Source organism: Castor canadensis, chromosome 2 (assembly GCF_047511655.1).
Source record: "Castor canadensis chromosome 2, mCasCan1.hap1v2, whole genome shotgun sequence".
Taxonomy (NCBI): domain Eukaryota; kingdom Metazoa; phylum Chordata; class Mammalia; order Rodentia; family Castoridae; genus Castor; species Castor canadensis.
In genome coordinates, this window is record NC_133387.1 from 62,783,191 (window position 1) to 62,811,020 (window position 27,830).

Sequence of the window (27,830 nt, forward strand, 5' to 3'; positions counted from 1 at the left end):
TTTAAATTGGCTGTAAGCAATCACACTTTGGAAAGACCTTGTAATAACTTGAGTACTGTTAAAGTAAAATGGTTCTAGTGCTCCTCGTGACTATAGCATGCCCTCATTGGTAGTTTGTGTGTCTTGTGTATGTGTCTGAATTGATCATGTGTGGGACATCTCAAAACACTCTAAATTTTTATTACCTTGCACTTGTCTTTTCAGAAATAAATATTTAATTTATAGTTTTTATTACAGTGTGTTTGCAAAGAACATGGCAACAGTTCCAAACATCTAGAACTTTGTGTCAAATATACTTCACTGTCTTAAAAAAACACATTTGGGAATGAATGTACTAAAAATGAGAATAATTAGAACTTAATAACAGCTTCAGTGCTATATCCTTTTAATTGCCAAAGTAAAGAAAAAGTAACCATATTTACTGCAAAAGAGGACAATTTCAGAAGTCTAAAACCATGACTAACGTATGGTCAATAAAAATAAAGACTAAAGCTTGAGATTAAATTCTTTTCATTTCCACTATACCTATGTACCATAAAATTGTGCTTAGATACATAAAAACATTTATCCACAGATAAAGCATATTACTAGTAGAAATTCTAAAACAGTATTTAAAGCTATATTAGTGAAAATAATGATAACAGTTATTCTTGGAGTCGAAAATGAAGTGGTATTGAAAATTCTCCCTAATATATTAAATGAGAACAGGTATACTCATGAAAATAATATGCCCACCACCTTAGTCTTTGCCTCAAAACAACCTGTTACAATCTTCTTTTATTAACATTTTTAATTAATAAAAATTATATGTATTTGAAATGTACAGTATGATATCTTTCATATATTATGCATTGTAAAATGATTAAATAAAGCTAATTAACATGTGGATTACCTCACATACTAATCACTTTTATAGTGAGAATACTTAAAATCTCTCTTAGCAATTTTCAAGTATATCATATTTTTTAAATTATTATTATTCATTTATTCAAATGTGCATACATTGTTGGGTTATTTCTCCCCCCTGTCCCCCACCTCCTCCCCACTTCCCCTCCTCATTGAAGAGCAGAAATAAGCAATAATAAAAAAGACATAACATTTTTGCTAGTTGAGATAAGGACAGCTATACAGAGAGATTCCTAGCATTGCTTTCATGTACAAATGTGTTACAACCCAAGTTGATTCATCTCTAACTGATCTTTACACTGGTTCCTGATTCCCTTCTCATGTTGACCTCTGTTGCTTTAAGGTTTCTGTATTAATTCCTCTGGAGTAGGGACATCAGATGCTTTCATGATTTGGGTTTTCTATCAACTTCATACCTCCCATGTATGTCCTCCCCTGGTCATGTGACCCAAGTCCTACAACATTGCTGTATTTGTCCTAGATCTAAAGAATGCATGTGAAGGCAATGGGGCTTAAGTGACCCATGTTTGGATGACTGCCACTGGTGAAATTAAAGCCTGTTGCCTGGATGGCATATGGGAGAGGAGGACAGTTCTCTGGCAAGAGCACCTTCTTGACATAAAGTAATAATGAGTTTCTCAGTCCTTTGGGATCACTTTCTTGTGGTTTTGATACATGAGATGTTGATATGGTGTTTTAATTTATTATTAATACCTGATTTTAACTTATGGGTTGTAAATAGTGCCTTTCCAATGACCACTTAAATCATGAAACTGAGCATCATGAATAATTTACTATAGAAATAATAAGTGATTTCTGGAGGGGATTGTGTGCTGGGCTTTGGTAATCAACCTGACATAAGCAGCTTTTTTTAATCTGTCAATTTGCTAAATTGTATGTATTGTTTGATTATAATGAATGTGTTAATGTCACTAGATTTCCTTTCTCTGACAGATCAGAAAAAAAAAACATTTGTTATGTTTTTCTATATTTACAATGCAGTTCATCCTTGAAATCAAAGGTACACTGGGTTTTGTCATTGGTAATGATGCCCAGAGGAGACACCTATGTCAAAGATACTCTTCACATGCATCATAATCAAATTAGAGATGATTTACTTGGCGGTCACATATAAAGGTGAGAGATTTTATTCAAAGTTCTTTATATGCTCTGCAATTATTTTTAATTAATTAGAATTCCACTCTTAATTTGATCATATCCATGAAATCGAGACTCCTTAGACTATGAAACTACCTGTGTTTCTATAGTTTGTGCAAGTGTATTTCTGTGCTGTTTACATGTCTACAAGATTTTGTTTTCCCTAAATATTCAGATAAATTTATCTTCTGAAATGATCTAGAGATGTAGCTCTCAGAGTGTGCTCCTTACACCAGCAGCATCACCTCTCCCACTGGGGAACTTGCTAGATATGCAAAATTTAAGACCATCACCAACTTGTGGATCACATCTTGGATGAGTGAAGCTCAGGTGAATCTGATGCATACCAAAGTCTGAGAACTGCTGGTGGACCAATGAGTTGTTTCATTTATGTTTTCTATATGATTAGTTCATATATTTAATTAATATAATCTGTGACATGGTAACCAGTCTGAGGAACTCACAAGAGATTAGTACAATGTTTCCCTTCAAGAAGAATATAATCTGTGCTACTAAATCACAGATGTAGAATTAAATAATATTATGAGTTTAACATATGTACAGTATAGTATATGATGAATTATCAAATTTGAAAGATGTTATAATGTTGTCCTTATTCTGTAGTAGTTAACAGTGAGTTTCCAGAATCAGACTTCCTTCATACTTGAGGATTACTGTGAAGCTAAGGAATCAGAATTGTGCCTGACACATGATGAAGATTATATGTGTTACCTACTATTAGTTTATGAACATTAAGTCATTACAATTCAAAGAAGTTTTTAGAAAAAGGAAATGAGATGACTTATAGAGAAGAGGAATTGTACCTGGGCCTTGATGTATATGAGCTTTTGTTGGTAGATAGGTAGCAAAGAGAATACTGACACACAAGACTGATCTCTTTCATAACACTGGTAAAGCACTGTTTTACGTGATTGATTTCCAAGGCAGCCATGGTCCTCATAGATTGTGGAAGTGATCTACCTGTCTTTGGGAAATAACCCATACAGTGCCTGGGCCATTATATCCTTGCCTTCCACATTGATTTGTGAAGCTTCAAAGCTTGTTTTTTTTTAACATCGCCACCTAATCATTTGGAACCCCTGCATGTTCCAAATGCCTCTCAAATTTCCATTGTGTCAAATGAAAACTCACTTTCCCATACTTTCAAATTTCCTTGCTCTTAACATTGTATATCTCATCAAATGCATTACTCCACTCAGTCATCATTCCATACCAGTGTACAGCATCACACTGAGTCCTGCTCATTTGTTTCCTTAGAGTGGAAATCTTATCAGTTTATTATCCAAGCAAAATTCTTCACTATCCTTCCTGTCCCTACAGAATAATTACTAAATAAGAGGTGATACAAATCCAGAGGAATGCACTGCCCTCTGGCCACAGGCCATTGAAAGCACACCTGTCATGGAACACATTGGGTTTATTACTCTTTGTGGTGAGGAATGACGTTAACCATGAGAAATCATGGGACTTTTCAGTATGTGGATGCTAGAAATGCTTGTAGGATACGGGCTTTGTTTGGGCAATTTGAAGGAGCATCTGAAAAAGTAGGTTTTTCTCTAAATTAGATGTTGCTAAAAAGTAGTTCCAAGATTAGGTATCTTGATACATCAAATCTATAGGGCAAGAAGACTAGGGTAAGGATAAAGTTACAGTTGGTAAAGAAGCAGCAACCACTCACTCTGCTTGACAGACAAGGAAGTCTACCTGCCATTTTGCAGGTAGTACAGTGATGGTGGTTTTAGTCTGTGTTTAGACAAAATCATGACATGGCCTTGTTTGGTTTTACTACATCCTGACCTTAGACTGTGCTTGTCTGGACTCGATATTCTGTGAGACTGTTCATATTTGAATGAATGTGGGCTTAAAGTGTCCGCCCATCATCCCATGTCAGAAGCTGCTCTCAGTTCCTTTTTCAAAAGTTAAACACTCCTTTCTTCCAAAGCTATTTCCAATGCCTCCCTGTATATGATGGCTACTGACCATATTCTAAATAAGCCAGTGCATGGCATGTCAGATCCAGTTAAAGTCTGATAAATGAATGAAAAGATGAGTTCTTGAACCATTGGTTGGAGACTTCTCGGATATAGTTCCTCTCTTCTTCATTAAAAACCATTTATTTTAAGACTTTTGAGAAAAATAAGAATATCTCTTTATAGGAGAACATTAGTGAACCATGGCATTTTGGCTTAGAAAGATGTAAGATTTGCAAGGTAATGTGAGTTTAATGCTTGTCACTTACATAGGTAGAATTTTACTAAATACATGTTTATTTTGCTCATATTCTATGCAAAAGGGTGCAGTTACAAGCACACTCACCACACATTAATGCTCTTTTGTTAATGTGAAACAAAAAACTACGAAGTAAAAACCTATATTTTTGTACAATTTGCCCATAAATAACCATTATATGTATGATAGATGTGTATCACTTTGTTTAAAGAGTATTTCTTAATGGCTGTAATATATGTCCTGAAACATCATTCCCTTTCCTCTCCCGGAGTCTGCTGTATCCTCAAGTTCTATTATCAGTTCCACTTTTTTCATTTATCAGAACCACTTGTCAAGGCCTAAAATCCCAGGTACTCAGGAGATGGAGATAAGGAAGATCACAGTTATAGTCCAAGAATAAAGTAAGAAAGACCCCCATGTCAATAAATAACCCAGGTGTGGTGGTACATTCCTATAATCCCAGTACATGGGAGGTATAGGTTAAAGGATCAAAGTCAAAGGCTGACTCCTGGCAAAAACACTAGACACTATGCAAAAAATAACTAAAAAGCAAAAAAAGGACTGGGAGTGTGGCTCAAGGGGTAGATTACTTGCCTAAAAACCAAGAAGCCCTAAGCACAAACCCTAGTACTGACAAAAAAAAAAAAAAAGAACAGTGGGAGTTACTATTACAAACTCTCATTAGAAACCAGGGTAAAGTATGAATTTCAAAGTGAGGACAGATGCCCACACGAGATTCCAAAGTTATTATCCAGAGTAGGCTGTCTTCTCAAATGACACTTTAGGGACTATGTATAGTGACTGCCATCATTAAAAATGAGTTGTTTCCTGTGTGCTGAATCCGCTCTCTTAAAACAAATGAGCAGTTTTGACTGAAGCTTCATCAATGCAGAGGAGGCTCTGAAATGGAAAAAAATTGCATATTCTTTCAATCTCCTGGCACACATGCCTTGCCATGATATTAGTTTATAAAGATGCTTTTCATTGCAGAGAGCCAAAGGTGAAGTGGAAAGGTGTGTTAGGAAGGAAAGGAAAACCATTGGAGGATAAGGAACGAGGAGCACATGAGAGTGTGGATTCTGGTAGAAAGAAAAGTACAGAGGTACAAAAGAAAGACATGTTTGTGTGATGGAGGCAAGAGCTTGTAACAGAAATAATCCTGGAAGTAAATGAAGATATGAATAACAAATACTAAGATGGAAAAATAGCAGGAATTGTAAATTTTAAAAGAAGAAAACTGGAGTGTGGCATGTGTTAAGTCAATATCCTTGCCAATAGAACATAACGGAATGCTTAGTCTGTACCCTTCTTATAAAATACTCACAAATATCCTAATTTCAAGAAACCTTATCCATTTAAGTACCTGGAAACCCATGCACATCAGGCTATTAATCAAGTTACTCTGGTGTTAGGTTTGAGGCTCTTCAGATTTAGCCACAAATTTTCCTTTTCTGTAATAGTCACCAGAAATCAATCCTAAGGAAATAGTCAATCAAAGACATGTGTACAAAGATATTTCATATAATATAATTGTGACAAATTAGAAAATACCAAAAGTCCAACAGCAGGGGAATGCTTAAGTACATCTTGACATATTTAAGAATAGATTGGTGATCGGAAATCAAAAAATCATGTTTATAAAAGATGTTCAGTGCTATGGTCAAATGTTCATGTTAAGTAAAGAAAGTTGGAGATCAGGTATAGTGATGCACACCTGTAATCCTGGCATTTGTGAGGCAGAGACAGGAAAACCTCAAGTTCAATGCCAGTCTGTGCTAAATAGTGAGACCCTGTCTCAAAAAGAAAAACAAAGAGAAAATCCATATGGAAGCCCAACAGTGAATGGAGGTAAGTGTCTGGGAAGAGAAAAAAGAGGAGGGGGTAGTAGGGAAGGCAAGGAGGAGAAAGCAAGATGGAGAGAGATTAAGATTAAAATGCTCATGGTGTTTTTCTGCATAGAGGGTTGTAGATTATTTCACATTTCCTTTATGCATGATTATGTGTGCGCAAATATGAATGATCTACCTTGGTTGGGTATTATTTTTCTAATCAGAAAATATTTTGAAATGTCTTTATAAGATCCACTTTTTGTATTATTAGTGCAAAGTCTGTAATTCTCATTTACTTTATCATGTTACTTACAGTTATAAGTGTGTTTTACATATATAGTTATAATAAAACTGTCATTGTTTGCACTTAGCATGTTAACAAAAACATTTAAGTGTTTGTTTTACTTTTTATGCTATCAAATCTGTGAATTTAAATGCTCTTTGACAAACCAGCTAAAAGACAAGAGATCATAAAATCTTATTGATGGAACAACCTTAGAGTCTATCTAGTTTAATACTTTCATTTTACAGTCTTGGAATGTGAGGTTGAAAGATACTAAATGTCTTGCCTGAGGTCATGTGGTTTTTGGCGGAGCTGAGATTGGTGGTCAGGGTTACTGGCTCCAGTTCTGTGCTACTTCTTCTCTCCAAACAGTAGCATATTTGATTATATTTGAATTGTTTTTCATGAAACTAACCCTGTCCATAATTATCAAGCATATAAGGACTGTTTTAAGTTCTCCAGTGCCTTACAGCAACCTTGGCTACCGCACAGTAATTTTCCACTAAACTTCAACAGACTTCTGTGCTAAGTCATCTGCCATTTCCCTCCACACACACACACACACACACACACACACACACACACACACACACACATACTTTAAACTTTTTCTCTTACAAAATGACTATGGGCAGGAAATAAACTAATTTCTAGTTTATAAATCTGTTAACATATTAATTCTCTCAGGTAACATATTACCTTAATACAGTTAGGTTATCCTTTAAGATTGCTGCTGAAGGCAAAAGTTTCAGGTAAGGCACAGGATAAGAAAATTAATTTTTAGAAAAGCATTTTTCTGATTTACATTCCCAGTGACTTCTTATTTGTAAGACTAACCATTTGCTAATGCAAACACTAAATAACATGACATAATCCAAATACCAGAAAACCCAGAGCCTTGTAGACAGGTATTGAAGACATGGATGGACTTTTTCATCTCCCAAAGTGAATAAAATACATACTTTCCCTTCTTTTATCATTTATTGAGTACCAGCTCTGTGTTCTGCAACTGCTAAGATGCTAAAAATACAGGAGTGATCAAAATGCACAAAGCTCTGATTACAAATCTTTTAAGAACTATGGCAATGGCTTAGAGTACTTTACAAATAAATTTTCCTGAACTAAATTAAACATATGAGAAGTCATGTGAACACATTGCAGGGAGGCAAATGAAAAGTCCTGTCATTGCCGCTCAGAAGCACATTCTTAGTAGGTGATATTAAACACTGATCTGTATCTGTCATCTTCCTAATATCAGATAATTTGTAGTTATGGAAATAACTCTCAAGCTACATTTTTCTTTGTGATTGTTATTCTAGGTTCTGGAATAGTAACTGATACCTTTTTTTGTGTAGTAGTAACTGAAGCCAATCTGAAATTTTATTTGATTCAGAACTTCCCCCTTCTGTGCTGATCCATTAGGTTATAGTAAGGCAGTGGACCCAAATGCTTCACTTTATTTTCACTGCTAATCACTCTGTCTGGTTCTCTTTATTTGGGGGAAGCAAATATGGATTTTTATTAATGACCTACTGGAGTCAGGAAAAAGGCAAAAGTTTTTGGTTTGATGATATATGGGATATTACATAAGACACAGGGAGTGGAGACATTCCTGAAGAAACTGAATAAGTCATAAAAACTATAAATGATGTGTTTAGTACTATTTTAGGAATCAAGTTTTATGTTTGGTTGAACAGAAATCATAGTTTTATGATCTCTTTAGAGTCTTACTTCAGACCTAGAACAAAATTTACAAGAAGTACTTATAACTCATCCTATTCTTCTTAATCCACATGGACTAATAAAATTAGCACTCATTGCCAAAGCTTTTACTAAAGACTTACTTATTGGTGGTGAATGGATGGTGAGGAACAGTGGCTTTAACCCATTATCTCTCTTCCTTCTCCAACAGTTAGTTCTAAAGCCAGGTCCTCAGGAGATCTGAGGCTCTTTCCTTCTGCTTAGCTCTAGAATGACCTGAGCAAGGTAAGAAAGGTCCTCTCAGACCTTGATATGGCCACCATTGGGTGCGTAACAAACTCTCTTGAATTTTAAGAACCCAAGAAGTCAAGTCAGTCCACCCAAACAAACACAACCACAAACAACCATACCAGACTGTTTTATGGTTATGAGCTAATCTTCTTTTGGTGTGTTTCTCCATTTTCATTTTTGAAGAGTGTGTTTGTGTCATATTGCATGTTGTCTCTCAAAACCAGGTACCATATTTGTCACTTGGTACATCTGTCTTAATAGACCAAACAAAACACCCTCTGAATGTTTTACAATAATAGTTATTGAAGCTCTCCAGATAAATTTTGTGTTCCTAAAATAGTACTCACAGTACATAAGCATACTTGCCATGGATTCTCTTTTCCTTATTTCCAAGAGAAAATAATCCAAATGTTGTTTTTAAATATCCCTGGTGACATTACACAGGCTCCTGCTCATTTCAGGGGTGCCAGTGCCTTTAAATATGATATCAAAACAGCATTTTGTCACAGAACCTAAGATATTAGAAGAATGAGAAAGATGACAAGAAGAGTAAATAGTGAGAGGCCAAGAAGAAAATTATCTTCTGAACTTTAGACTCTTACATTGAAAAAGCTTGTTGACAATTTGTTGTGGAGGGAAGTTCTATCAAAAATTAAAAGAAACCAAGATCTTTTCTTTCTAATTTACTTGTGATTTGGAAGCTAGTAGTTAAAAGCCATTGTTCAGATTCAGTATACAATTAAATGTTTATTTTCATCAAAACTGCAAATAGATGTATTCTTAAAAGAAAGAAGTGGTGATGTATTATATTTATTTATATTTTTCATCTCTGGAATGAGAGTACTGTGTGCCAAAGAAAGGTCTGTGTAAAGGTTGAAGAAAATAACAACACTGCGAATAATGCTAACTATGTAACAAATTGCTTACTGAGTTTTCCTTAGTGTGGGATATGATTTATTGTCATTGAGTGTTTGGCAGAAAGAATTAAATGTTTGCATTTTTATTATACCGTTAAATGTTCCTGCCATGAAATAAATTGAGAGTAGGACAACACACTGCAGAAGTCACATTACAGTGGCAGTACTATCCTTCATCCTTAGATGAGCCAGGCAAAACTGACCACTTTGCATGCATTCAATTTTTAATTTTATGACCGATTCAACTTTTTTGAGGTTTTGTCCACAATAGCTTAGTGATAAAAGACAGTTATTTACAGCTGCATGAAAGAAGCTCATACTGTTTATTGCTAAAGGTTTTTGGTAGCAGCCAGCTTGCATTTGAACCCTGAAATTGGATACTTAACCTACTGATTAAATATTGACCATTTAAGTGCAAAAATAAATGCTTCTTAAAATGTTTGCTTTACTTCAGTAGAATTTTACTTCCTCACATCTATATTAGCAACTTCAATATATTCTCAACATTGGTTAAGAAACTTAAAAACAAAATAAATAAGCCATAATTCAGCTAACAGTTAGTTGTATATTAAATTTTTGTTAATTCTGTAATTTATTTGTAATGATATTGAAAAGCAAGGTTATTATACATGCCTGATATAACCTGGGCATTTTATTCAAATAAATTTTTTAAAAGTATATGTTACTATATGTATTTTAAAACTAAAATGGAATTTCACTATAGTACTGTTATCTTGGAATGGATCTGAAGTGAAAGAAATTCTGTCTGTGGCTCTATCCACTCACCCTTTGGTTACTGAAATAGGAAGGAAGGAAGGAAGAGGTTGGGAAGGAAGTAAAGGAGGAAAGAAAAAAGGAAAGAAAAAGAAAGAAAACTCAGTGACTAGATAGCATAAGCAATCCTTTCAGTGTTTATTTTAGTCTTGTTTGGAAGTTCATTTTTGTTCCAAAATTTTAGCTCTCTCAGTAGCTTTCATTTTAAGAGCCAGTGTCCATACTATTTGTTATAGTTTTTGTAATTTATCAGTGCTCAGCATAAATTTGGGGATTATAGATTCTGGGAAATGAAATCATATAACTGTTTCAGTCACACAATATGATGGGATTGGAGTTCCTAAACAATGTTGCAATAGCTTCGGTCCCTATCCACCACTCTGTAATGGAAGGAGTAATGATAATGTGTATGATCACAACAATACAACCATTACAGAATCTATCTCTTCCTTCTGGTATGTGCAGTAAATTCTGAAAAGAATTGGCAAGATGAGATTGTTTTCTTTAATCCTTTACCCCAAAGTTAAGCATAGATTTTAGAAGTTCAATTCATAATCTTAACCCAACATGAATGTTTACTTTTGTCTTAATTTTTCTTATCATTGATTAACATGATTTCAGTGGCCTGATTCCTAAAAATAGAATGGGGTATGAATCAGAATATTAGCTCTGCTAGAAGAAAATCAGTATGGAAATCTCACCCCTCAGGTGACACTCTATAAAGCACAGACTAGTGCCTGAAATTCTGTGGGGATTTAATTATCCCATAATAACTATTTTCCCAACAGCACTGCATCACAATCAGGCCATAAAATGTGTTTTTGTGTCTCAGGAAAGAAGACAGAGTAAGCAATTTGGAATATTATAAAACAGGCTCAGTTGAGTAGTTTGATTTGCATGGATTCTCCCTATCCTCTAAATGTCTCATTGACCAATGAGAGTTCTTGGTTGCTTTAGTCCAGAGACCTTTATAGTTTTATATGCACACATTTGCATAAATTGAGATTAAAAGTTGATCAAAATATAATAAAGGCAAAAGAACTATTAAAATGTTAACTGCTGTTAATAATGTATTTTTATAACTTTTAAGATTTTTATTCTACTGCATTTACCATATACCTCACAAACATTTGCCACCCAAAAACATGCCAGATAAATTAGAATAAAACTGTGCTATAATTCTGTTTGTGCAAATGTTTTTAAAGATTATAATTAAACTGTGTAGTAGTAACTTTATCATACTATCACTAAAATATGAAAATAAACTTTTTACAATAATCAGTAGGCATGAACTCAACTAAATAAAATCTATAATTTTCTCACCTATTTTGGAAGAAAGCAAAATTCCAAAGATAATTTTACTCATATAGTAAGTATTTGTTGAATTGCTATATTACAGTGAGTCCCTAGAAATTGAAAGATGAGTAAGACTGTATTTCCCCTTAAGGAGTTTTTGGTGCAGTGTCAGGTACTGATATTATTATATTTCATGAGAGACAGAGCACAGGGTTAAAAAAGCCAGAGGAGGAGCCTATAGTGTAGGAGCTGAAATAATTTCTTGAAGATGACTAGTACTTAAGACTGAGGTCTAAAGAATGAGCCTACAAGTTCAAAAGTGAGAATATTATTCACAACATGAATAGAAAATTGGACAAAACTGAAAGAAGATATGTGACTTTTTAATATCAAATTTATTGATGTATAATTACAAACAGCAAAATCTATTCATTTTAGGTTTTCAGTTTCCTGAATTTAGAAAGCTACAATCATTCATGTGTGATTAATGCCACAATATAAGTATTAGAGTTTTCCATCACCCCCCCATGCTACTCTGGTGCCTCTTTGTAGTAATCAATTCCTTATCCCTACCTCAGTGTCTTGTGACCACTGATTTGTTTTCTGTCTCTATAAATTTGCCTTTTCCTGAATATCATATTAATAGACTAACATAGCATTCAGTCTTTGTGTCTCTCTCCTCTTCTGCTTAGCATAATGCACATGGGGGTCATCCATGTGAAGCATATGTCAGTAGTTAATGCCTTTATTACTGAGCAGTTTTATGTTGTATGGATGTAATCTTGTTAATTCATTCACCAGTTGATGGACATTTGGGGTATTAGGAATACCTTAGTTTGGGGAGATTATGAATCAAGTGGATATAATTTTATATACAGACTTTTTGTGGATACATGTTGTTTTCATTTGTCTTCGTTAAGTATGTAGGATTGGGACTTTTGGCTCATGTGTGTGATACAATATGAGCTACTCACAGTTTTCCATTGCTATAGCAATGGAGAAAGGAGGAAAAACAAAGAAGGGGCATGACTAGATAAGCAGCATGTATTCAGAAGTCAGTGCTTTTGTTTTCATGTTAAGCAACTTGGGTTGTTTTCCTGAAGCAATGGTATATGGGTGGACATTAAGCAGGTATGTCATGCAGTCATATATTTCTTTTTCATCTGAACTATCACCATGAAGCCTGAACAGGAGGAGATATCAGGCTGGAGTTTAAAAAGAACAGCTTAAGATTCTATTATTTATCCTGGATCCTAAAATGAGATAATATATGAAGAAAATGTAGAACACAGACACATTTCCTCCTCCTTTCTGAATTTCTTTCTCATGATCTGAATTATTGTAAAATCTTTCCATTATAATTAATAATGAGCCTGGGATGTTTACCTTGGCAAATAAAATCTTCTTTAAAGATAAGTTAAGGATATGTGAAGAATTGCCAACTCCACGGAAGAATAATCTTGCTTTATGTTTTTTCCAAGACCAGACTGAGCTACTGAGTGGATGTTGAGGGAGATGGTCTATGAAAAAGATTAAATGGACCTAATCATTAGAGTTGTCCAGTGAAAGAGACCAGTTCTCATTATGCAGCATATCTAACCATCTCTCAGGAGTGATTTCAAGTGTATTACATTGCAAGAAAAGGTTAAGTAGATGTCCTAACACAATGTCCTATAATACAGTAAATCGTTGTTGGCTCTTCCAACTCTGTGATTCATTCAAGAATTCCCTGTTCTTACTTCTTCATGCTTTCACATAGCATTGCTTCACTCAAAAACCATTCTTACCTTTCATACTATTGCATTCACATTTCTTGTGAAGTTCTGGATAAAGTTAACACTTTGTCTCCCAAAAAATCTTTTAGATACAAGTAAAGAGTTAATTGAATTCCCACTCATTTTTAAGACATAATTTACTTCATGCCATTATGCATCTTGTTATTCCTGATGAGATTATAAAAGTTGTTTCTTCTAAATAGTAGTCTATAAATAGTAGTCTGTGTGGTATGCATGTCTCCAAGTGAGCTATTTTTAAAATGTAACTGCAATTTTTTTTGCATGTAGTACTTGCTACCTTTGGCCATGTATTGCAGCACATAATAATCTCAGAAAAAGTGGGTGAGTTGTTATAAGTATGATAGCTGCTCTCATTCATAGAATTTGAAAACAAGATTGTTTTTGAGTTTGACTACTGGGAAGAAATGTAATTGGTTTAAAGCTTTTGGTATTTCTTACTTTTTCCCATACTTCCTAATGGCTTTTTTCCCTTCAAGTTATGTTGGTGTCTACTGTTCATGCCATTGGAAACTGAAAGGAACCTAGGGATGACTGCAGCTGTCCCCCTTCTAAAGATGAAAATGAAACATAACCCCAAAGAAACAGAGAATTCAACCTTTGAATTCAACTCAGGGTTCTCTTCCTCTATTTGCCTTCATTATTAAGGAATCATAAGCAGGTATATTTTCTGTCCTCAATATAATCTAATAGGTGATGTTTTATAACCCTGTTTTATTTTCCAAATTAAATTTTAGATTTGATTTTGATTTAATATTACTGGTATTTTTAGATTATTACATGCCATTATATTTGCCATGACACTTGAATATAGGCATGCAAATAAATGCATAATTTCCTAATTCAATTTAATATCTACTACTAGTGTCATAGAACTTGCTGTAGATAAACTTTAAACTCTTGGTAATTTAGTTTCCCAGACTGGCTTTACCTTGGAACTTGTTTTATAATGGTATAGTGCTATAATTTACTTTAAAACTTGCCTCTTTTAGCAAGTGACAATCTTAGGAAGAGACAGAGGGACAAATGTTTCTCTGTGAGTTAAATATAGGGCACTAAACCTAAACTAAATAAAGTTTTGTTTTCCTTTTTTGTCAAGGCACATTAGGTAGAAATTCTTTGAGGATCAAATGAAGGATGACATGACAAGCACAACACACATTTAGTCAAGGAAATTAATAATCAACCTGAGATGAAGCAGCCACTCAATGAAATTGGTATGCAGCTTTCCTGCAGGAAAGAACCTAAGGAGAGTACTGGTTAAAAACATAGTGCTGTGTTTGTATTGGCACTGTGTGTGTATGTGTATGCATGTGCACATGTTAGCTACATTTATGAAGAATAAGAATATATATTTTAAATAATAGAAAGACATGAGTTTCAGGAAACTAATCACAAAGATTTGCTATCTCCTTTCTATTCAGAAGAAATTTAATTTCAGAAAAATATATTTTACCTATCTTTCATAATCCTGAAAGATTATTAGAATGCTTTTCTTCATCTCCTGAATAGCACTTACTTTTACTTTTTCTCTTTTTTCTTACTTAGGTTCCCCATTTCCTTCTAATATTTACTTCAGTGCAATAAGGGAATATTAAAATTTAAAGAGTGCTTATGTAAGGAGTTTGAAAGTCTATGATCAAAGCTGCACTCAGTATCTCACTTTTTCTACTTTACATTTTAAGTGTGACCTTCATCATAAACATTCTTCACTATAATCAATTCCAGTTTCACTGAAGAAACTATAAAAATGATATTAAGTAATTTACTTCCTACTTTAAGTTGGCCCTGATGTAACATGACAAGACTGGCAGCACAAGTGACAGTTGTGCATTGTCCCACAAAACTGTCCTGTCCTTGGTCTCCATCTGAACAAATGTCCCATAGGTTGTTGTGAGCATTATGTGAAAAAACATAGCACAGGGCTTGGCAGGTGACAGGTGCTCCATAAATGTCAGCTCTCCCTGGGTGGAATTGTAGAGCACTGATTAACAATCCACATTTCTTATAAAAGGTAGCTCATAGAGATGATTTTCTAATTTATAAATCACAGTTAAATGCACTGTACTCCATGGGAAGTTATAGAGAACCGTTCTTGATTAAAAGCAGCTGTTTCATAATTTAGGAATAAATCATGAACCCACAATGTGGCTGCCTATATTTTTAATGCTTATGCAAATAATTACAATGGGAGAAGATTTTGCTTTTGTTCATTTCATCTTTATTCAGAAAAAAATCTCCACAAGCCAAAGAAAATTTATGAAATTGGTTTCTTTTTTATTTTGGAACTTATATCTAAAAAGAAATATCAAAAACATTTATTTTTTATTAGAAGGTAATAAAGTAATAGCTAAAAGAACATTTAATTTGAATGCTTAAGAATATCAAAACCTTGTGGTGATCTTGCTTTAATTGTGGTGCACACATCACTCCACAATATTGCTGAACTATCAAGCACACCTACAAAATCTAAATCCCTGATGTCTGCATTGAAAAAGGAAAAAGCATGAATTGTATGATATTAAATTAATTGTAAGTGCTCCAATCAAATCTAATATTGACCTTTATCAGATCTTCAAATCTAAAACCAACACTCATTCCTAGTGGGTGGCACACGGTGCTGGTTCCCAGTTCCTCATACCTCACATCCCTCATCAGAACGCCCCATTCCCTGTGAACGCACAGCTCCAGGACAACCTCAGGTTCTTCTTCTCTTCCATGCACTCAAATTTCAGGTCCCTGCAGATGAATCTTCTTCCTCAGGTGACTCTTAAAAGGAAAGCAATTTTATAATTCACATTGTCATGTGAGTTCATTTCCTCACTATGACCACAATTTTTTCGGGTACTTTAATGGGAGGGTGATTATGAACATACTTGAATTTGAACTTGATAAAATTTCAAATTGTGTTACAGAGTGAAGTGACTTCTTTAGGAAGCTTGGTAGAAACTGTTTTTGGGTCGTCAGAACTTACTTAGGCAGCTCTGAGCTTTGGCTTGAGATCAGCTCTCTATTTCTATTTTTCCTAGCTTTTCCTTTCTTTGATTTGCCAACCAATGTATTCTCTAAAACCTCCCATGGAGGTTCCCATGGGAGCAACATTGAGGATGCTGGGTTTCTAAATGTTTTCTATATATGTGTGAGGGATCAGGGGAGAAATAGAAGAGGTCATTGTGTTTGGATCATTAGAAATTTGAATAATGGTAAGTGAAGGACAGACCTTAAATATCATTGGCATTAAAGGAAAGATTGTTATCTGTTTCTGTCCAATTATTAGCTTTACTCAATAACGTATAATGTTGCCTTTCATTCATTGACTAAGGCAGTCTATGACTGACTGTACATTTGATGAGTCGTTCTCTTGCTGACTAAGGTAGTGAGTTATGAAAAAGATGTGTTCTCCTCCCTGCTGGCCACATCACTACCTGTAGAGGACAGGCTAGAGAAGAAAACCAACATGGGTTCCAGTTGGGTGCTGTTAATATCCTGGGTTTTGCTCAGTAGGAGTGCTGCTGAGATTCCCTGTTTGCCATTGGCATTGGAACCCCATGGAGAATAAACCGTACAATCAGATGCAGGGAGACACCCCTGGTGAGGCAGCACACTGCATTGCTTCTTTTTCCAATGCCTGTGAGTGTTATGAAGATAAGACAAAAAAGTTGTATGCATTATTTATTAAATATAACTCCCTATTAACCTCATCAATCACATAAAAGAATAAAGAGAAATTTTAAAAATAAGGACTAAAGGGTTTTAGTTAGAAAGTAAATGTTAATAAAAAAAAATTCAAGATTTCTGGTATTCAAATAGCCTATACAGTAGTTGAGATTGTCAAATACAGAGTGCAGGGAAAAATCTAAAAATATCTTGTATTAGGATTTGCAAATGTGAAGGCATTGAAATATAAAACATTCCAAAAATGAACACAAACAGATTCAATCTGTATCTCATTCATTTGTCATTCTTTTTCCCCTGAGGCATCTTAAAAGGTAAACACATGTCTTCACTTTTTATAAACAAATTCAAAATTTGCAATGAAGAAAAAATACTGACAAAACACAGAATGCAATCAATCAAGGACATACAAACCATTTTTCAACAATAATGTGTATTACTAATTGAAAGCCATTTTGTTATATTTTAAAAGTCTAAATTCTTTGAAGTGCAGGAAAACTAAATGACAAATATAGTGTCGTCAGAGGCAAATGGGATCATTTAAATAGACTCTTGGCGGAGTGAATAGCTTTTCCATTATATGATTACAATGCTTTGTGTTCCTTTTACCATTTTTTCCTATAGGAAAAAGCCTACCTTTATTTAGTTTTGTTCATGATCTTTCAATATAGCATAAAAAATTCTAAATGTGAGTAAACATTAACCACCTATGCTTTTTAACTGGGATCCTTCCTTTTGGAAGGAATAATGATGATAAACATTAAACATGGTATACAAGACACTGTTCTTAATATTATTTGTTATCATAGTACTAAAATTTTATTCCAAAGAGAATGCTATTGGTGATATTCTTTGTCAGAAGAAAATAGCATGTAAACACAAGAAAACTGAAAAAATTCCTAGAGTCCTCTACTTACAGTTGTCCATGGCAAAGGCTTCATTTTTCCTTTACCAAAGAGAGTCTTAAAATACAGGGAAATATCTCAAAAAAACTATTATTTATATAAATTTAACACACAGTAATATGTTACATGGAATAGCATAACGTCCCTCACATATGAAACCTATGTAGGTGTTTAAAATTTGATTTTATTTACTGACAGTCTCATCAATTAATAAACAGTATGCATTATATAAAATGTTATATCATATGTTCCTTATATTGACAACAGCATGCAGAAAACTGAATTTTTTGGCACCTAATATTTCATAGGATAGCATCTTGAAACTCTGAATGAGAAAATGCAGATGCTACTTCTACTCATGTGTATTCATTATAATTGGGGGGGGAGGAGAAAACCAAACAGAAGGAACACTCACTACACGTTAAATATAATGTTAAGCATTTTACATATATCATTTTCATTGATTTCTTCCCAGAGAAGGTCTTTCTCCTATCCTCAATCTACAGGAAAATAACTAAGTAAAACATGGTCTTAGATTATATAACTGATGAAGATTACATAGCTAGAGAGTGGTGAGTTGCTCTCCACACTGACAGCATCTGTCCCAAAACCTGTAGGCATGTTCTTAATGTCATGTGAATTTCATTGAATCCTTTCACTGGCTATGTGCTGCGCTTGGTGCAGGAAATAAAATCACTAATTGGATCTACCACCATGGGAATATTTTCAGTGTAATGTGTGAAACATAATAAAGTCATGAAATATAAAGTAAAATGGAATCCCAGAGGAATGACAGGTTTCAAGGGTATACTTAAAATTCAGCAATTGAAGTACTTCATATGCATGTATGAAAATAAAACAATGAAACCCATTAAAATTCATTTTAAAAGAGGGAATGGGACTTATAAAGAATAATAGAGAGGTTTAATTTTATCAAAGTACATTATGTGCAAATATGGAAATGTCACCATGTTATATGATCATAAAATATGTTAAAAATAAATCAAAGCATAATATTAAAAAAAAATTAAAAACTTAATGAGCAAGTGGGGCAAGGTAACGCATGTCTGTAATCCTAGCTTCAGGGGAGGTATAGGTAGGAGGATCAAAGTCCGAGGCCAGCTCTTAGCAAAAATTCAAGACCTTATCTGAAAAACAACTAAAGGAAAAAAGGCTTGGGGCATGGCTCAAGTGGTAGAGCCCCTATCTAGCAAGCACAGGACCTGAGTTCAAACCCCTACACCATGCCCCCTCACTAAAGGAAAATTCCACATTATAGCCATTCTCTTGACCCTACATATTAAGGCAGCTTTCTTTTTCTTAGACAGGTTACAGATCATAGTTCTAGTTTCTGCCAAAAGTTATGAAATCTTTTCAGTTGTAAGACTGAAAAAAAGACAGTATTGTTTTTCTAATTTTAAGCCTAATATTTATTCATGATGTTGATAGGAGAGCTGCTGAAAGCTGTTATAATACCGTCATTTTCACAGAGGAAAATTTGTCGTATTAGCAGAGGAGCTAACCCTAGCAATAAATAATAACTATCATTTTGCTGACTGTTCAGCATGGGCCAAGTACTGTTCTATCTGTTTTACATCCAAAGTTTTTTATCAGAGTACCCTGGGAGATGAGCATTATTATCCCTATTTTAGGATGGAAATTGAGGCACACAGAGGGTAATTTACTCAAAGGTAGCATATCGGTTGAAAACGGAGCCTGTTACAAACAAAAGACTAGATGACCTCATATGTGCACTAAAATTCTAAGTTAGCACTAAAACTGGTTTGCAATTCAGCTCTCTAGCTTATTTGCATTGTAACCATAGAAAAGCACTTCAGTTCCCCGTGCCTCAGTTTCCTCATCAGTAATGTAACAGTATAGTTAATAACTTCTTCACAAGGTTGGTTATAAGGATTAAAAGAGCATTAAAAGTCAGGCGTGGGGATTCATGCTTGTAATTCCAGTCATTTGGGAAGCTGAGGCAGGAGGATCTCAGGTTTGAGGCTAGCCCTGGGGAAAGGTAACAGCCACACTCTAGGTTCAATCCCCAGTGCTGGAAAAAAAAAAAAAAGTAGTTACATACCTCTGAACAATGCCTAAACTCAAAGAAAATGCTCAAAAAATGATCTGTTGTTGTTGGTATTGTTATTACTCCCTGCTAGAAGAGAAAAGGGAAACGAGTACATGATAGGGAATAATGCATAGGATTTATAGCATTTTTGTCTTATCACTATTCAGCATTTGAGCTGATGAGACCCCATTTCTGAGGTTAAGTGTTAAGGAATGCAACTCACTTCACAGAGTCCAAATTATACTAAGAAAATATTTGATCTTTATATTTTTACTTGGATGCATTTTGTTGGAAATAAAGCAATTTCGATTTTATTCCTTTCCTCAGATCTAAAACTCAGTGGCCAAAACAACAGACTTGAACTCCACTTTCAATGTGAAAAAGAATGAACTTTACTTCTGTGTGTTTCCTGGCACCAAGTTAAAGCTTTATACTGAAGAGAAAAGTTTATCATAAATTGTATAACACAAATTGGCCTTGCAGGTTTTTATTTATGAGCTATCAGTGATTTTAGAACAAATCAATATTAGCTAATACATTGTTAACATCAGGATAAGAAATTGACAACTAAATATAAGTACTAGACTGTCTCATATTCCTGTCATTGTTTATCTGTGGGTGAGGCAAAGTACCAAGATGCAGAATATGAACTGCTTCTTCTTCCATTCTACCTTTCTCTCCTGTCACTTGAATACAAATCCCATTTTTCAGTGGGAGACAGACCATGCTTCCAAGGGAGTGGAAAGAAGTAATGTGTGTGTGTGTGTGTGTGTAATGTGTGTGTGTGTGTTTGTGTGTAATGTGTGTGTGTAATGTGTGTGTGTAATGTGTGTGTGTGTGTGTAATGTGTGTGTGTAATGTGTGTGTGTAATGTGTGTGTGTGTGTGTGTAATGTGTGTGTGTGTAATGTGTGTGTGTGTGTAATGTGTGTGTGTGTAATGTGTGTGTGTGTGTGTAATGTGTGTGTGTGTAATGTGTGTGTGTGTGTGTGTAATGTGTGTGTGTGTAATGTGTGTGTGTGTGTAATGTGTGTGTGTGTAATGTGTGTGTGTGTGTGTGTAATGTGTGTGTGTGTAATGTGTGTGTGTAATGTGTGTGTGTGTAATGTGTGTGTGTGTGTAATGTGTGTGTGTGTAATGTGTGTGTGTGTAATGTGTGTGTGTGTAATGTGTGTGTGTGTAATGTGTGTGTGTAATGTGTGTGTGTGTAATGTGTGTGTGTGTGTGTAATGTGTGTGTGTGTGTGTAATGTGTGTGTGTGTGTAATGTGTGTGTGTGTAATGTGTGTGTGTGTGTGTGTGTGTGTGTGTGTGGAGAGAGAGAGAGAGACATAAGGAAGAAATATCACATCCTGGACTAAGGTGCTATCACAACCAAGTAAAACAATTTAAAATGGCAATGAACTTGCCCATCAAAAGATTAGTTCATGTCATGTAATGAAATGGGTAAGTATTAAACCAGAAACAAAATTATTGGGAGAACAATAAAATTGAGTTTGAAGTAACTTACTACCATGAATTATTTTATGGATATCTGCCCAGAGAATGTATTTAAACTATATTAAACTTCTTCATAAAACATTTACATTATACTTTGGGTCTTAAGAGTTAGAACTACAACACTATCTTTAATTGTACTGTTTTACATACAAAAATCTGATGTCCTTATAAAATTTAATTCAAATACCCCTATTTCTTCTTATCATTTTGGTCATCCTTATTAACTTTCTGTGGTAGACCTTGGAAAAGCAGGAAAAAATTTATGGAAGCTAAATAAGCTGCAAGAAGGACACGTGATATTCCCTGGGGAATACACTCTGGAAAGGGATTAACACATAGGGAAAGTTGATTGTGGATACAAAGGAAAAATGGTCAAATAGCAGCGGTTGTGTGTGGAAGCAATATAATGAGCAGGATCTGGAGTGGTGGAAACAGTCATAGTAAGGAATTTTTGTTTCAGAGACTACAATTGCATGTTCTGACACAAATATTTAATTTTTAAAACTTGAAAAAAAATGTGCTAAGAGACTTCTAGGGTGATATGTTGGAGGGGAGCCATATAATTAAATGGTATCTCCCAATTAAATAATAATCAAAAATAAATTTGTTAAACAGCAAAAGCACATTCTCTGCAGTAAAGGAGGGGGAATGACAAAAATCTCAAGTCATAATCCTTGCATAACTGAAGTCATGAAGACAAAGAATCCAGAAATGACCATGTGGTGTCTACTGTTCTGCCATTCATCCAAACCACAGCTACACCCCACAATCTGCCGTCAAGGCCTAGAAGAAGTATATTCTTGACAACTGCAGAGGTACAACCACTTCCCACTCATGATTTGAAATCAACATATATGCTAAGAAGGTATATCATAGCCCATTTGTAAAAAAAAAAAAATACTCAAAACCTCTTCTACAATGTCAACAGTTCCCCAAAGCCAGAAAGAGTTACCAGGGTCAGCATTTTGTTTTGTTAGGGTTTTATTTTTTAAGCTTAATGGTAAACTGGAAAAGAAAGGTAAAGTGTATATAACCAAGAAGAGTGAATTACTTCCTGTAATTAGTGGGGATTTGATAGAATGGAAGAGAAGACAGAAAATAAACTGCAACAGCTCCTCTGAAGAACAAATGACCCTGAGAGGGCCCACAAAATATCCCGGTTGCAGAATCCTTCTTCCAACCAATTAAAGGATAGATGACCAAAACTGAGAGTTACTGCTTAGCTTATCTTTTTCCTTTGAAATTAACAACAATTCAAAAGTTTTCATGGCTCAGAGTTGGCAGTGGTTTGGGGAAACTGTAACTCTCAAATCCTATTAGTAGAAAGGTAAATTTATGTAAACTTTTTGGAAATTGTTTTGTGATATTTATCAAAACATAGTCCATGATGAGAACTTCCACTCATAGGAATGTTACCTATGGTCCTGCTGGCAAAAACTATATTAGTCAGAATTTTTGTTTATTGTTATAAGTAACAATGAAGCACAATTATTCTTTTTATTCTTTTTTTCACTGGGATATATTTGTTGTACAGAGGGATTCATTGTGATAACTCCTAATACACTTATATTGTACATTGGTTAGATCACCCCCACCATTTCTCCCCTGCGACCCCCTCCACACTGCACTTGAAACAATTGCAAGAGGTTTCATTGTTCTATTTTGTATATGTATATGATGCCTATCAACCATATTCCCTCACCTTAGCCTCCTTCATTCACCTTCTCCCCTCCCACAAGTACCCCAACACACACTGTACTTATTTTACAGTCCTATCTTTTCTTATTAATTTCTGAGTCAATGTTGAAAGGGTTTTCTCTATATATCCTTGATATGAATATATTTTACCTTGGTCAGTTCAACCCCTTCCATTGTTCTCCCTTACCTCTTCCCTCCTACTCTACCACATTATTCAGCAGCTTTCAATAGATATTGTTACATCTTCAACCTGCACAGATGTGATGTATTTCGCTGTTGTTGATGCTATATCATTCTCTTTTTCTTTCCCTTCTCCCCCGAGTTCCATAGGATAATTCCACTGTTAAAACTGTGTTCTACATATAAGTTTGTAAATGATTATGTTTGGTTTTATGTATTTGTTTGTATTTTGGATCTATCTTCCACACATGAGAGAAAATATGTGGTCTAATGATTCTTAATGAGAAAATGACTCAATTATGTGAACCCAATGGAATACTCTACAGCAACTAAAAATAATGAGAGGTTTTTTTTTCTTATGTGACAATATTTCCATGCTATAATATTAGGTAAAAAAAAGTATAGAGTGGTAGTGTGACAAGTAAAATAAAAGATTTCCTAAATGATTTTTTCTTCTGGAATAATTTCTAAGAACACATGATTTCTTTTGTGAAGAAGACCAGAAGTTGGGAGCAGAGATAAAGAAATAACTTTTGCTTTCCACTTTAGATATTTTTGCTCTATTTGAATTTTTTTTCTCTTTTCCTTTTTTCTTTTTTTTTTTTTTTGTATTGTGCTGGGGTACATTGTGACATTTATAAAAGTTCTTCAATATATCATAGTTGAATTCACCCCCTATCAAGCACCATTATTTTTTGTGTGTGTTTGTTTTGTGTTTCTTTTTTTTCCAGTTGTTTGTTTCCAAGTGCTCACAAAACATTGCCATGTAAAAGAACAATTGCTGCCTCAAGTTCAACATGCTCAAAAGGTATCTGTATTGCCACCAATCTACCTCATTTCTTTGTTAAATGCTAAATAACAGCCCCACCATTCTTCTAGGAACCAAACCTCAAAACCTAAGATATTTTCAAAATCATTATTATCTATTCAAACACCAAAAAAAAAAAAATCATTCCAATTGCAGAAACCTTGGGGAGAATAACATATTTTAAGTAAGATAACTTCTAACAACATATTATTTCTTTTGGCAAGAAGACCAAAAGTTTGGAGCAGAACTAACTTTTGCTTTCCACTTTATATCTTCTGATAATTATCATTATTAATTGTTATTTTTTATTATTAGTTATTTTATTAATTTTTAGATCTAGAACATTTCTTATGCAAAGACTTCTATTCCAATCACTTCCTGATTTTCACTTATAAGATAGCCATTGCATCAAATCAAGACAGAATTCATTGGGTGTGGTGGAGCACATCTAGAATCTCAGCACTCAGGAGGTAGAGTACAGGAGATTGCCAGTTCAAGGCCAACCTGAACAACATAGTGATACCCTGTCTCACCTATAGGTGAGCATATCGAACTCTCATTAATCACTTTAGGCCTTAACATAAAAACATTTATCAAACTCGTTTATTTATAACTACATGCATAGAAACATATGGACGGTCCCTGACTTAGGATGGCTTGACATATGATGTTCAACTTTAGCATGGTGTGAAACAATAAGCATTGAATGAAAACTATATTTCAAATTTTGAATTTTCATCTTTTCCTTCTCTAGCAATATGCAGTTTAATACCTTCTTGTGATGCTGGGCAGTGGCAGTCAAGCCACAGGATTAAAAGGTGACCAACCAGGACTCCACAGTGGGCTGTTTTGCTAAGCTATTTGGTAGGTTAGGTATACCAAATGCATTTTTTACTTTCGATAGATTTATCCAGATATAATGCAATCGTAGTGGAAGTATGTATGTGTGTGATGTGTGTGTGTGTGTATGTGTGTGTTGTATAGTGTGTGCTTTACGGAAGGACTTGGAGAAATACATGAGAAATTACTCAGCAAGACAGGGCCTGTAGTGAGGATTTTGATGAGTCAAGGTGTCCGCAAAGTCCTGCATATCTCAGAGGTAGGAAACCTTACAATATGTATGGATATAACATTTATAGAAGCCTTCATATATTGATAACTAAATGATATAACATATTCAGTATTTATTAGTGAGAATCTGGCTCACCTTAGCCTAGCCTAAATAACTCTGATATAATTGACTACATCACATACACGCATCTTTTTATTCGGAGATATTTATTTAAAAGGAGCAGCTAGACACTCTATTCCAGTAGAAAATTTTAACATACACTTAACATAACATGAAATAAAAAATAAAAGGGATATGTAACTATGGTTTGTTTTCAAAATATGAAAACTAGCTGATTAGTATTTATATGGCTCATGTTTTCATTTGTCTTCTGTATTTCATTTTGTTTACCAATTATGCCCACAAAACTTAAGCAAAGGAAAATGTAAACTGCATGCTTAGACAATAAATAAAAGTAAAGCAGAGTTCAGCTCAGCAAACCTAGACACTTTCTCTGGATGAGGCACTGGGGTAAGCAGTGAGATACAAAGGTGAATCTGACATACTTTATGAAATCGGGAAGCTAAGGTTTGTTTAGAGGAGATAAGTTGTAAATAAATAAATAATTTGTAGGATGATAGCCAAAATAACAATATGCACAATGCACTTTCTTAGAAATGTGTTCTACATGGAATTGTGTTCACAACAGTATAGAGGAGAGAGTGGACTGGACAGTGGGGGTCACTGGGGAACAGAGTGCACAGCATGAGAAGCCTGGTGATTGGCTCTCCTGTGTGAGCTATGGAGGCAGAAGAATGAACAGCTCTCAAGGGCATGATAATGCTTTCAGAGGACCATGAGCATTTTGATGTTAGATTATGAAGTGTGAGGAAAAGAGGGACAGGAGACAATGAGTGGCATTATTACAAACAAAAAATAAGTGTGTGTTTTGGTAGCTTCATCATTTCATTAAGATTTTACAAAGTCTGTAAACCTTTTTGTAATATATATAACGTTGCAGTAATATTGAACTTAAAATCCTTTACATCTGACTGTTTTCACTGTATGTAGCATATTAAGAAAACAAATTTAAAATGCTGGTTATATATTTAGGAGATATTTTGTGTGCATATGCATATTACATTAGCAGCAGCTTAAAATTTTTTAAATGTATGTCAGTAGGTGGGCCTATTTTTTCAATTTTTTCTTCCCTTACTTTTTACTAAAATGAGAATGTCAAATACATAAACCCGGTACAAAACAATGTTCTACAGATGTTTTTAGGCATGAATACCTAATTGCTAAGAGTTATGTTTATGCAGTGGTTACTAAAACCACCACTGGTGCCATATCATAGTAAAAACAAGTGACAAGGAGTATTTTTCTTTGTGCTTCTCTATAATGGAGTTATCGCAATACTGACTCATTTTTGAACACTAGAGAAGAGGAAAGATAAAAGGTGAGTTAGGAAGGATAAGCAGGACTAGATGAAGCAGAGTTTTAAGGAAAGGAATTCAACTTTTCTACATTCTATGTGTTGCCACTGAGTTTGAAATAGAACAAAATGATCTCCCTTATGCTTTTGAAAGGTCACTCTGTTTCCAAAATGGAATATTACTTAAGAAATGAAAATGGAAAGGAAAACAAGAAGTTAGTGACCAATAGCCTGACCCCAATAGAAAAATAATAGTGGTATGGACCAGTGTAGATAATTGGAGACAATTGTTGAGGGTTTTCATTAGTTAGAGATGAGGCGAGGCAATAGGACACATTACAGGGTTAGGAAAATTTTGTGTGTTATGTACTAAAATGAAAAGATGTGAGGTGGAAAGTTTGGGGCCAGGATTGTTCTAAAGAATCAAGATTTCTGTTTTGGACCTGTTAAGTTTTAAATGTCTATTACATAGCCAAGAGAAGGTGTCAAGTAGATGGGTGGATTTGTGAGTCCACAGTGCAGGAAGCACTCAGAGCTGGAAAGCATGTTGGCAGCAATCAGTTTTTAGGTTTTAAAAACATGGATCTGGATGAAATTATGAGAGAGGATATCTACTTTTTTGGAAGACTTAGAACAGAAAGGACAGTAAGAGTAAGGTCTTTCATACATGAACCCAATTTGTAAAAAGAAAATGAAGATTTCAACTAAGTCTTTCCAGTCATTACTTGTATTTTCCAGGGAAATGCTTCTTTATTCACTTGTATATTGCCTGTGAATTTTTTATGTGTGAAAAACCACAATACAATATGTTTGCATAATTGTACATAATAATACAGTAAATGGGCTTTAAGTAAGTAGTCTGAATGTTAATCCATATTGACTAATGAAAACATTCTGAACTTTAATCATACCAAATGTATAATTTATACTAAATATATTATTTAAATGTATACATTTATGTTAAATGTATATATGGCTTATACTAAAACTATAAAAAAAAAGACAAATAGAAATAAAAAACCCTGACGAAAAGTCACATAACCAAGTTTACACGAAAACTTAAAGAAAAGCCAAGTATCAAAATCAAGTCTCTTCATTCCAACTGAATGATGTTTCACCACACTTTAATGGCAGCATCACAGTGTGACAATTCTTGACCAAAAACCACCTCCAGTCTAGGGAGATGATCACATTGTTTTAGAACTAAAATGCAGAAAAAGTCTTTGACAAGATCCAACACCATTTTATGATAAACGCTTTAAGAAAACTAGGAATAGAAGGAATGTACCTCAACATTGTAAAGGCTATATA

General features: G+C 34.4%; 1 protein-coding gene and 1 long non-coding RNA gene across 7 annotated transcripts in view; both read left to right on the forward strand.

Annotated features, from left to right (window-relative positions):
- Positions 1-27,830, forward strand: part of Magi2 (membrane associated guanylate kinase, WW and PDZ domain containing 2) — a 1,413,820-nt gene that overhangs the window by 248,997 nt on the left and 1,136,993 nt on the right. The gene's annotated exons all lie outside the window — the stretch shown is intronic.
- LOC141420663 (uncharacterized) lies at positions 910-27,251 on the forward strand. Its single transcript, XR_012445181.1, has 4 exons — positions 910-2,043; positions 21,963-22,162; positions 23,957-24,033; positions 24,788-27,251. It is a non-coding gene; the product is annotated as an uncharacterized lncRNA (long non-coding RNA).